Source organism: Pavona decussata, unplaced genomic scaffold (genome assembly GCF_977016875.1).
Source record: "Pavona decussata unplaced genomic scaffold, jaPavDecu1.1 SCAFFOLD_114, whole genome shotgun sequence".
Classification (NCBI taxonomy): Eukaryota; Metazoa; Cnidaria; class Anthozoa; order Scleractinia; family Agariciidae; genus Pavona; species Pavona decussata.
Genome location: NW_028145528.1, coordinates 5,454,455 through 5,467,258, shown reverse-complemented (window position 1 = coordinate 5,467,258; position 12,804 = coordinate 5,454,455). Strand labels below are relative to the sequence as shown.

Below are 12,804 nucleotides of genomic sequence, written 5' to 3'. Positions count from 1 at the left end.
GAGGACCACAACAACGGAGTCGAACGAAATGGACACATTTTTAATGCGTTCTCTTTGTGTATGAAATAATTCCGGATAGAATGAGTCAGGGGATGAGGATTCTGAGGGCATTATCCCGAATAGCAAACGAGTTTGAAGGGGAGAATTTCGAATGGTTGTTCAGTCGCGATCGCGAATCGTTCGTTCGAGTGGTTTTGCGAAGATATCCATGAAACGAATGTTCTTTCACTGGAGGAGTTTAAGAGGTTAGTTCATTTATTCGTTTCATGTCTTACCTTCATTCCAACGAAAGTAAATTTAGGGAACTGGTCATTACAAGTTTGTTTGAAGAGAACCCATCTTGTCCGGGGTGGCAGGGGGTCACAGGTCGATAATTCCGATAGTCGATAAAAATCGATCGTTATCGATAAAAGTCGATACGGCTAAATTACAGAATACAGGGCCACTTATTTACATGATAATACCATCTATTGTGTCGTTCTATTGTGTTATGTGCCGTTCTTATGTGTGTGGACCAAAGTGGCACTGTATTATGTAGTTGCTCCCAGCTTTCTTGAGGTAAACATTCGGTTGCGGATTGAACAGGATGTCATCTCCTTTTTTCAGGTTTTAATGGAACTTTATTCCGCTTTATTGCCATTATCAGCGCCGTACAACTTTTTTCACTCACGATGCTTATCCAAAGTCGATCAAGCTAATGTTGTTTTTGCACTTCCATGTCCGTTCCCTTGACATGTTGATGTCGATAGAAATCGATAAAAGTTGATACAAATCGATAGCCAGCCCTGAGAACTCTGTGATTATCAACTTTTATCGACAAATTAAACTAATCAAGTGACAGTTATTGAGCACTATCAACTTATCAACTACCTTTCCTATGATCGATTTCGATCGACATATCACCCCCTGAGGGTGGGCAGTACCTGTCTCATGAACAAAATTTTATTGGTTTTAAAATTTGAGTTTACAGGGAAATCTTCAGCTAGCAAGATTCATCATTGCTTGATAAACAAGAAAAGTGAGGTTGAATCTATTTGTCATTTTTACTGCTGGATAGAGGGTTAACTGTACAGTAAAGACACTATGGGGCTGTTTACATGGAGGGAGGAAGATCCTAGAAGGCGCAACAACTTCTTGTTTAGTTTACATGCAGAAATTTCGGTTGGGATGTTTAGCAAGTGGAGAAGGAAAAGAGAGAAAATTGTCTACCTTTAGCAGTTGAATGCCTGGCTGCTGCGATGTTTGTTCTTATTTCTTCCTAGTTCCAGGATCTTCCAAGCAAAGGTAGTTTACATGGTGCTAGGACCTTCCTAGTGCTAGGATCTTCTTATCTCTCAGCTAGGAAGATCCAGTCGCTAGGAAGATTCTAGCCTTAGGGCCAAATACAAGTTTTTGCGTGTAAACTGAATGCAGAAAACGTATGGTGCTAGGTTGATCTGCCTTCTAGTATCTTCCTAGTGCTAGGATCTTCTTCCCTCCATGTAAACAGCCTCTATCTTTAGTGGTTGAGGTATATTTAGGGGGATCCAGGCAGAGACCACTGTCTGTTTTGTGTTTTGGTGGTGTTGACCACTTCCCTAATAAAGTCTCCACTGATAAGCTTACATGTTAGACATAGTTAATCACAAATTTATCACAAATAGTTAATAGTTAATCACAAATTTATCACTTTTGCCAGTGAGCTTATCAAATGTTGATTGTTTTTTCCTAGCTTTCTCGCTTTTTTGTGGCCACATCTTTGTTTTCAGATGATCTAGGGGTTCCTGTGTGACATGGTCTCACAGGCTTTCTCCTCTGACCTCCCCAAAGTTTGAAACTACAATGACAGAAGACAGAGAACAGAAAGGGCAAGATTGAGGCCTTTTCTAAATGTTGTGCTAGTCAGTGTCATGCTAATCTGGTTTGACTTTAGTGCGACTGAAGAAAAAGAAAAAGAGAAAAAGAATGCCTTTGTTTTTCTAATCTAGAGCTTTTAACGTAAAGCTTTCTGGAGGTGGATGATCGTGTAACCAAATTAACCAAGTTTTGTGATGTAATTACTCGGTATTCATAGTTAATTGAGTTTGGCAAGACAGTAGCACAACATTTGAAACCAATTAACCCTTAAGCCCTAACAGTGATGAGCATCAAACTTCTCCTTGTAATATCAATGCTTATTCAACCCCTGAGGTCATGAGAATTAAGCATAATTATGATCACCCGAGGCGAATTTTCTTGACATTTTAATAACTTCTCCCCAGTACTTTTATAAGACAAGTATGGGGACAAGATAGGAGAATTTGTTCTTTGATATCAGGGGTTAAAGGGTTAAGTAGCAGCAGAGAGCTTGCCTTACTTTATGCCAGGGTGCATTCTGTGTATATTCCATGCCAAAGATATGCCAAGAGTTTCGAAGTTCCACCAAAACGGCCACCAAGTGACCACCAAAGCACCTATACCCGTGAAATGTCCAGACTCTTTGCTCCCCCACCCCCTGCCCCCTGTAGACTCTCAATCCTACAGTGCTGGGAGAGAAATCCTGGATATTTTTGGATAATAACAGTTCACTTGAATGGTACAAGTTTTCAAAAGACAATGTAATTTTTCTTCGTGCCAATGTGTATGAGGTAATCTTATACCAGGCACTACCATACCATTCCCTGTGTCATGCACTTCCTCACGTTAATGTGATTTCTGTAGAATGATCAAGTTCACGAGACTCTGTCAATGTTGATGCAAGAAGAGCAGTTCTTGAGGTAAAAGTACATAAATAAAGACAAAGATGACATAGGTTTTCCACCCTCACCCTTTGTTTGTGAGAAACATATGTAATTACCTAGTTCTGAAAAGACCTTGTTATTGGAGAAGTGCATAAGTGTTGTCTTTGTTTTGTATCTATTTATTTTGTGTCCCCAAATTAGTAGGCATCGACATGTTAATAAAGTTTCTATTCTATTCTATTCTATTCTACCCTTCCCTCTGTGGAAGTGGAAAAGGGAAAGAGCCAAAGGGAGGGCTCAGGGGAGGCTTCATGTATATAATTTGGTAAACTAGAAAAAAAAAATGGATCAAAAGGAGGTCATGTTTTGTAGCCCCAAATCTCAGATAGGCTTTCAGCATTAGACCTCAATCTTTTTGAAAACACACTTTGCATTTATAAAATAAATAAATAAATAAATAAATAAATAAATAAATAAATAAATAAATAAATAAATAAAGGAATGTTATGATGTGGTATTTTATTGCTACCCCTACCCCAGTTTCTGTTAACAATGGTTAAATTGCATTAATTTGTAGAAGCGAGTGAGGTTGGCACATTAGAGAAAGAGATGCAACTGATTGAGGAGAGATTTCAGAAAATAGCTTCGCAGAGGAATACATTGTCAATCGAGGTACTGTTTATACGTGATTGTACAGAAGGGAAAATACAAAATTCTGTGTCCCCAAGAGAGTTCCAGGAAACCTGTGATTATGGGTGAAATTTCTGTTCTTATCACAAAACAAAGCGCAAAGCAACAGATAAAATACTGGAGCAACATTTCCTGAAAGAATTCAAGGCCACATGCAAATATACAAGTGAATCTGTCAGCTAAAACAACAAAAGGCAATCTGAAAAGTCATTTGTATTCTCTCAGCCCTTCAATTACATAAAGCTTAGTTGCAATATCAGTAAAAACTGGATCTCACTTGACCAATATTGTGCACATAGATTTATAAGAATATAGTTTTGGGCTGGGAAGTTATTGGATCTTTCACAAAATGGACCCAAGCAGAGAGTAGTAACCATTGCTTTTAATCATCCAGACCTTAAGTAATAACCAAATGATCACTGTAACTTGCAGTGACCCACTAAGGCTTGTTAACTACTGTACTATAATTAGCATCAGATTCCCTGCAACTAGGTTTTGCTAAATGCAGGCCTCTTGCCCAAAGCCCACTTTTCAGCCCAAGGCACAGCAGCCCCTGACCCAAACCATGGCCCATGGTCTGGTGGCCTGTGGCCTGCAACCAAGTTCTAACCCTAACCTTAACTTGAGGCCAAGAAGTGGACTTGGCCATGGGCTGACGGGCTTTGGGCTGATGGGCCGCAAGTTGAGAAGTAGGCTGTGGGCCAGCTTTTAATACCCCCCCCCCTCCCAGAACCACCACATTCAATGTACAATTCAGATGGTATTACTGACAGCTATCACTTGCAGCTGATTACCGGTATATATGCCTCACAATTAGTCTTTTTTGTTTTTCATATCAAGCCTTCATTATACAGGCCTCGCTCAAAGGCTTTTAAAACTGAGTTTACTGGTTCAGGAAAACAAGCAGAAATACGAAGCTGGTTTAGAGTCCCGCTTGACTGACAATAAACAGGTACAACCGTAAGATCTATAGTCATGCAGTGGTGTAGTGATTAGACACTCTCTTCACTGATGTGTATAAATGGGTACTGTTGATTTACTTATATACCAATATATGTATATGTCTCAATTCATCACTGAAATGTTATGTATTAATAAATTATTGAATGGTAAAATCAGTATATATTTACAATATAATGTAATAAAATTATTGTTATTATTATTATTATTATTATTATTATTACAAGTAGAACCAGCTACAGTAATGTATAATATTTATTATTTATTTTCATAACGTGACAATCCAATGTAATGGCTGTCAGGTTGGCTGTAACTTAAGATGATCACAAAAAGCATATAATACTCTTTGATATTTCAATAAAGAATAAACACAGCGTAAAGGAATTTGTTGCACTGTTTAATAATTACCCCTGCAAATATAAACAAAATAAACTAGAAAGACTGCAAGGTGATTTGGTGGCAGCCATGACCTCACCCTGATGGTGACTTAAAAACGGTGCCTATACCTTTGTTACTGTGAACAGGTTTGGCGCATCTCAAGATAAGTTTGGGTTTCCTATGGGTGGTTATTTCTAATACGGGGATATTTTTAGCAGTTTTAAACTGTACGGAGAAAGCAGAACTTAGCAAGTGCTCTCGGTATCCATAAAGAAAATTGGGGGTAACCATGCATTTTCCAATATTCTTCTTCCAGTATCAATATGTTGTCAATGATACTATTCCATTTCACTTTCATACTCACTTTAGAAACTCCCGAAGGATGAAAAATCTCAATAATTATAGTTCTGGTAAAAGGTACAAAAAGCAGTAACAATAATAAAAAGTTACCGTACATCTGTCACCAGACACTTCAACTGGAGTTACCACTACAGTTATGGGATACCATTGCTACCAAAATTGTTTCATTATTAATAGGCACTAGTGTGTTATTATTAGGCATTATGTTTTATTATTAGGCACCGTTTTCCATAATCATTTGATGCATGTTTATATTTTATGTTTTATGTGGAGGAAGGTTTCAATGAGCAATGCAATAATGAGCAGGCTGATTATTCAAGCTTGTGCCCACTGTATCTTACATAGGGCTGCCCTTAAAATATCACAGCAAGTTGACAAGAAGCACGGGTTCCATTGATTTTAAAACCAAACCAGCCAAGCACGAGGTTGCAACAGATCACATGACTGCATGATGTTAACATTGAAACAATAACATTATAACTAGTAATTTCAAAATGAAAGTGAGTGCTGGCGAAGGGGGATAGTTGGGAAAAGGGCATCCACTTTGAGGGTAGGGGTTTCAGTTGGATGAGTTGTAAAAATGACTACAGCAAGGATTGGTTTTGAAAATGGGTCATGGCAGGTTAAGTGATTTGTATAACCTACATTGGGGAAGAAATGTTGAAAACGCTTCTTTTTTGTGGGATGAGTGTGTTGGTGAGGTTGTTGGAAATAATCAGTATTGGTAATAGAAAAATAAGGGTGCTCTTTGCAATTCGTTGTAAACATTTTTTCTTCTCAATGGCAATTATAACTATAACTATAACAGAATCTGTAATTTGAACAATGAGTTCTTGGTAAAGATATTTTTTTATACAAGCAGCTCTTAGTTCATATTTAGTTTAGCAGTATTTGAGAAAAAGTATTTTTCTTGGTGTATTTAAGTCATTAAAATGTACTCTTTAAAATCTACCATAAGTTGCTGGAATCTTTCCTTTCCAATATCATTTATAACTGTAACGTAAACTATAACTGGAACTGGAACTTACAACTATAACTGTAACTTAAAAATATCTGTAGCTTGAACAATGAATCCTTGGCAGAAGGTTCTTTTATGGTAAAGGTGCTTACTAAATTGATAGTAAAGCAGGTTTGAAATTTTTTCCTACATTTAAATGAAATATAATCAACCAATATCTAGTGGCTTATTTTTTTTTTTCTAGATATGAACTTTAAATTGAAAAGTAAATGTCACTAGATGAATGAAACAATGGAAATAAAAATTATTACTAACAGTACATTATGTATATCATCATATTATGTTGAAAGAAAATACTTTTTAAGAGTCAAAGAAACTGCTCCTCTGTTACTAAGTTTTCATATTTAATTTATATGAAGTAACTTGTTGTCGGCTAGATTAAAAATAATGTTCAAATCATTCATCTTGAGAAGAATGTCAGTTAAGTCATCTTCTGTAAGGGCAGGATCTATTTTTTTTTCACATGTATCAAGCAGTTTCACCAGTTGCTAGTAAAAGACAGACAGGTAAAACTTGTTGTTTGTGGTGGTGTCTTGGACAAAAAGTTTCACAAACCAGTGTTTGTTGTCTGGAGTGATTCGCTGTTTGAGTTTGCACGAGCTGCAATTGAGTAATTTGCCGGTTGGTTCTGTAGTTTTTCCACAGGCACTACAGGTGTAGTAACATGAAACTATTTTAGTGCCAATGATGGATATGGTGGCATCCTTGGTGGTCATTTCCATCACTGTGCGAAGGCATTGGTTTCGTGAAAATTGAAGCCTTCCTTGGCTGTATTGGCATAGACTTCGCCGGAAAATTTTTTTTTTTCACTCTCAAATTTTTGAATATGTACGTTTTGTCAATGTCAATGTAATTGTTGTGTTCTCTAACTGAGCGGCAAGTTAAGAACATGCAGCAAAACATGTATTCCATTCAAGTAGTTTAATCAACTAATCTGTGTCATTGATCTCTGCATTACAAACATGTGAGAGGCTCTTAAGTGGAACATTCTAGAGGAATCTATGGTATGCTAGATTGCGTTACATAACATCTCCCCTTTCGAGTATAAAATAACATCAAAATGTTAACACAAAACAAATGACATCAAAGTAACCTCAATCTAAAAGAGGTTCTAAATCAACCAGTCTATTTTAGTCCATTGGATGAAAATCTTAATCATGATTTACGACAGGTCCTATTCTTTTCAAAGTTCCGTCATGTCCATGTTCATAGTCTATAGGTCGAGTCTATCTGGGGGTTTAATGACTCGTCCAGATCTTGAGGTTTTAACATCTGATGAGGTCATCTTTTGTGGACTCACATCCAAAGGTTTGGTTGGTGAACTTTCCACTCGTTTTAAGGGAGTGTCCTTGATAGTACTTTCTGGCATGGCAACGAGATGTCGACGATTACGTCGGATCGAACTGCCAGCTTCAGTTTCAACCATGTAAGATCTTGGCGTTGGGGCTTTCTCTGTGACCATTGCTGGTGTCTTCTGGTCGGTAACCCATACGCGGTCTCCAGTACGTAATTTGGGAAGTTCAGTGCATCGATGGCTTGAATTGTAACGGCTTGTTTGGGTTAGTTTGCCTTCTTGTTCATGCGTCCGGACTTTCCCTAGGTCAGGCCATGATGGTTTCAGTTGGTCAGGGAACACCGGAACAGTTGTTCGGATCTTTCTGCCAAAGAGCATTTCTGCTGGGCTGTATCCGTTCTCCAATGGTGTTGCTCTGTATGACATCAGAGCTTTGGCTGGATCTTTTCCCTTCTTTAGTGTATTCTTCACCGTTTGCACTGCACGCTCAGCTTCTCCATTGGCCTGAGGCAACTTCGGGCTTGAAGTGATGTGCGTGAAGGAGTAATCCTTTGAAAACTGGTCAAACTCAGTTGAAGCAAACTGCGGTCCGTTATCAGATCTCAGGATCTCAGGGACTCTGTGTCTTGCAAAGATGGATTTAAGTGCACGGATGGTGTCGCTAGACTTCTGAGACGCCGTCAGAAGTGAGACTTCTACGTAGCGTGAGAAGTAGTCCACCACTACCAGGTAGGCTCGTCCGTTAAGGCTGAACAGGTCAGTACCCAGAATCTGCCATGGTCTTTCAGGAACTGCTGTCGGTATCATCGGTTCTCGGTTTGGCTTCCTATACTCGATGCATTTTCGGCAGCTCGTGACCATATCTTGTACTTGATTGCTCAACCCAGGCCACCAGACTGAGTCCTTGGCTCGTCGTCGACACTTGACAATTCCTTGGTGTCCTTCGTGAATTTGTTCTAGGATCTCCAGGCGCATACTTGAGGGGATAATGAGTCTAGAGCCCTTGAGGAGTAGTCCACGTACTTGGGAAATCTCGCCTCTTGAGCTCCAGTACGGACTCAGTGAACTTGGGATCTTGTGGAAATCAGGCCAACCTTCTTCGCAGTATTCAAGAAGCTTCTTACACACCGGATCTTCTTGCTGCTTAGCAGAGATCTCTTCAAGACGCTTGTCCGTGGCGGGTAGTTGAAGCAGAACACTGTCAACATAGAGGTCAATCTCTTCTTCTTTCGCGTGGCTAGGCGTTGGCTGTAAAGGTGCTCGTGACAACGCATCGGCAGTTACCAGGTTTTTACCCGGAACATGGGAGATTGTAAAGTGGAATCGCAGGAGTCGCATTCTCAATCTCTGAATTCTTGGCGGCATCTCGTCAAGATTCTTTGATCCTAGTAGCCGTACGAGAGGTTTGTGGTCTGTTTCGACGTGAAACGTTTTGCCAACTAAGTAATCGGCCAATCTCTCGCACGCCCATGTAGTAGCTAGTGCCTCTTTCTCAATTTGGGCGTATCTTTGCTCAGTGCTTGTCAAGGCTCGTGAGATGAACGCCCCTGGTTTCCAGTAACCCTCTGACTGCTTTTGGGTCAACACGGCTCCAATTCCATATGACGAGGCGTCTACTGAAACTGTCGTCTCCAACTGTGGGTCGTAAATCGCCAGAACTGGGGTTGAAATCAGCTGTCTCTTGATCTCTTCAAACGCTTCCTTCTGTGCTGTGTCCCAGAGCCAAGCGCTATCTTTGGTAAGCAGTTCTCTTAGGGGTTTACTGGTCTGAGCTAAGTTGGGTAGGTACTTGCCCATTTGGTTGACCATTCCTAGAAATCTTCTCAAGTCTGAGACATCAGATGGGGCCTTCATCCGCTTGATCGCTTCAACTTTCGAAGGGTCAGCTTGAATCCCGTCTTTGCCGATCACGTGACCCAGGAACTCAACGTTTTCCTTGGCAAATTCACATTTCTCGAGGTTGAGGGTTACTCCATGCTCTTCAAGGCGTCGTAAGACTGCTTCTAAACGCTCGTCGTGCTGTTCATAAGAGTTTCCGAACACTAGGATGTCATCCATTTGACATTCCACTCCTTCCAGTCCAGCCAGGATGTGCTGCATGGTTTTCTGGAAGTGTTCTGGGGCGGATGAGATTCCGAACGGGAGTCGTTTGTAGCAGTACCGTCCCCAGGGCGTAATGAAGGTAGTAAGCAGCTTAGACTTGGGGCTGAGTTTCCTCTGCCAAAACCCAGAGTTCGCGTTCAGTTTTGACACGATCTTGGCACCTGTGAGTTTGGCGAGTGTCTGCTCTGTGGTGGGCATGGGATGGTTCTCTCGTTGAACTGCTTTGTTAAGCTGGATAAAGTCTCCGCATATCCGTACTTTTCCATTTTTCTTGGGAACGACTACCACTGGAGAACACCATTCTGTGGGTTGATCCACCCGCTCGATGACTTCCATGTCTTCCATACGCTTTATTTCGGCTTTCACATTGTCCAGCAGTGGTATTGGAATTCTGCGGGGCGTAGTAAGGTTGAACGGTTTGGCTCCGTCGCTAAGCTTGATCTCATATTCGCCTGGCATACAGCCAAGTCCTTTGAAGAGGTTTGGGTGTGTCTTCTTCATGCGATCTGGGCTTCTCTCAGGTGAAACGACGTCGTCTATTTTCTTGATAATTCCAAGCTTGTGACAGGCTGTGCGGCCAAGTAGTGGGCGATCCAGATTATCCAGGACATAAATCTGCTCCTTGCATGACTTGTTTTCATACTTCAAAGAGGCTTCAAACTCTCCTTTACACTTGAGCTCGTACCGGCAAGGGCCATACAGCTTCTTGGACGTTTTCAACAGGATCGGTTTGTCAGTTATTTCGGTGAAAATCTTGCTGGGAAGTACTGTGACATCTGCACCGCAGTCTAGTTTGAATGTCACGCTATGGCTGTTGATTGTCACGTCAGCTGTCCATGGTTTCTCTTGCTTGGATACGACTTCGCCAAGAAAGATGTCTGAATCTGAGCTAGAGCTCTCGGCTGCTTCAACTTCATAGACTTTACTCGGTGGTACGCTCGCGTGGCACCATTTGGCGAAATGGCCTTGTTTTGAGCACTTGTGACACTTCGCATCTTTTGCAGGGCACGACTGCCTGTTGTGATTTTTAGGGTTTCCACACCTTTCACATCCGGTAGTCCGTCTTTTAAACTTGCTGTTGTTTCCATCTCCGCTTGACTTGCTGGGTTGTTTCGGTTTATGTGACCCTCGAGGCCTTCCTGATTTTGCTTGTTTTTCTTCCAGGGTTTCAACATTGCTTGACGGAATGTGGCTTGATCTTATCACTCCCTGCTGCTTTTTGACAGACTCACTTTGTCTGGCTTGTTGAACGGCTTTTTCTAGCGTTAAACTTGCGTCAATCTGCAGTTTTTCGCTGAGTTTCTCGTTCCTAAGTCCGACAACTAAGCGGTCACGAATCATCTCATCCTTCAATGATCCATACTCGCAGAATTCGGCCAGACTATGAAGGGCAGTGATGAAATTTTCCACCGACTCATCTTGACCCTGTGCCCGTTGATTAAATTTTGCTCGCTTGTAGATTACGTTTTTCTTCGCGACAAAATGACTGTTGAATTTTGCTTTCACAGCATCATATTTGTGTGCATCTGACTCATCTGCGAAGACAAAACTGGCCATGATGTCTTCTGCATCACCACCCATGGCGTAAATAAGGGCATTTACTTGAAGGTCTTCTGCTTGGCTTTGTAAGCCTGAGACGATGCGGTACCGATCAAAGCGTTTTAACCACCGTGGCCATTCTTCGTAATTTGAAAAGTCGAAGGATTTTGGCGGTTTAACTGGTAATAACTGCTGAGAAGTTGTCCCTTCTGCACCTCTGTCTGCATTCGAGGTTTCCCCTTCTGTTCCCGGCATCCTGGTAACAGGCTGAAGGAGGGCTAAATCCAACACTGCCACGAAGAAATACAGTTATGGTGAATGGTTAAGGCCGTTTATAACGGTTCTGACACCATGTTGTGTTCTCTAACTGAGCGGCAAGTTAAGAACACGCAGCAAAACATGTATTCCATTCAAGTAGTTTAATCAACTAATCTGTGTCATTGATCTCTGCATTACAAACATGTGAGAGGCTCTTAAGTGGAACATTCTAGAGGAATCTATGGTATGCTAGATTGCGTTACATAACAGTAATCAGCCCATTCTTGCCAAAAAGACAGCTGTAATTGAGCCTGTAGGATCTACAAGTGTAGCTGATGGTTTCTTCAAACTGCCCGCTTGCACTTTCACCATTTTTGATCCGGAACTGTTGAGGACTAGTATTCTTTAAGGTCTCGATTGTGACCATGTGTGTTTCAAGGGATGGAATTCATTGGAATAGTAGTGGGTCTGCTGATGGTGTGATTGCTGTGTTCTTCTTTATGACAATGTTGTTGAACTTGTCATTGTACTCAAACTTTTTTATTTTTATTGGTGATTTGTTGTTCATCACATTTCGAAGGGGTCCAATCTTCTCTGGCGAAAAGCAAATTGCCTTTACCATTTTGCTTTGTGTCTGTTACTGACAGGTTATGTATCTTGATGATTCAGAGTTTATTAGTTGTGTGACTCCATGTACATAACAGGAAAGTTCTTCACCTACGATTAACAAAAGAAATAGTTAGATGACAGAAAGATTTCATGAATTTTGATTTTCTGCAAAAATGGAAACCTAAAGTTTAGATGTTTAGTTACATTTGTAAGTGTGGGAAGGCAATATGTGAAATTTGCTTGGAGTTTACTTTCCTGTGGGCTTTGCATTGACAGGTTCTTGATAGTAGTAATAAGAACAAGAACATTCAAAGTGATTTTTTATGTATTACAAAACAATTCATAGTTTAACTGTTTGTAATTTTTTTAAAAGTGGGACATCATTTTTACAGCAGAAAAATATGTTAAAGTAAGTTGAAGACAGGAAAAATCTTTGAACTCACTTTGTGGTATATCTTTTGGTTCTGTGATATCTATTGAAATTGAAAAGTATGAAATTAGATGTAACATTAATAAACATGCAATAAACACAGAAAAAATTAAGAATAAGAAGCAACAATTGTGACTGTGGGGAAGTAAGTAGAAATCATATGGTTCATAAGGGCTGGGTTTTCACTCCTTTCCTCTTGGGCAGAACACTAATAGAGGCAAACGTGTAGTTCCTGAAAATACGCATACTCCTTTCAAAGAAGAGATTTGAAATTCCAGGGAGGCAGGGGTTTTCAAAGACAAAAAATAAATAAATAAATAAATGTAGAGGGGTGGGGGTTGTTTTAAAAAAATCCTTTGTGTGGTGTAGGTATTGATATCTTATCGAACTATATAATGATGACAAAAACAACTACAACGTGAGAAAACATTATACTACATTTATTAAAGAAATTCAATAATTTTGA

The 12,804-nt window shown here is 40.2% G+C and overlaps 1 long non-coding RNA gene across 1 annotated transcript; it reads left to right on the top strand.

Annotated features, from left to right (window-relative positions):
• Positions 1–6,570, top strand: LOC146470412 (uncharacterized). The gene is made up of 4 exons (XR_014867106.1): positions 1–245; positions 2,680–2,735; positions 3,277–3,371; positions 4,230–6,570. It is a non-coding gene; the product is annotated as an uncharacterized LOC146470412 (long non-coding RNA).
• The last annotated feature ends 6,234 nt before the right edge of the window (positions 6,571–12,804 follow it).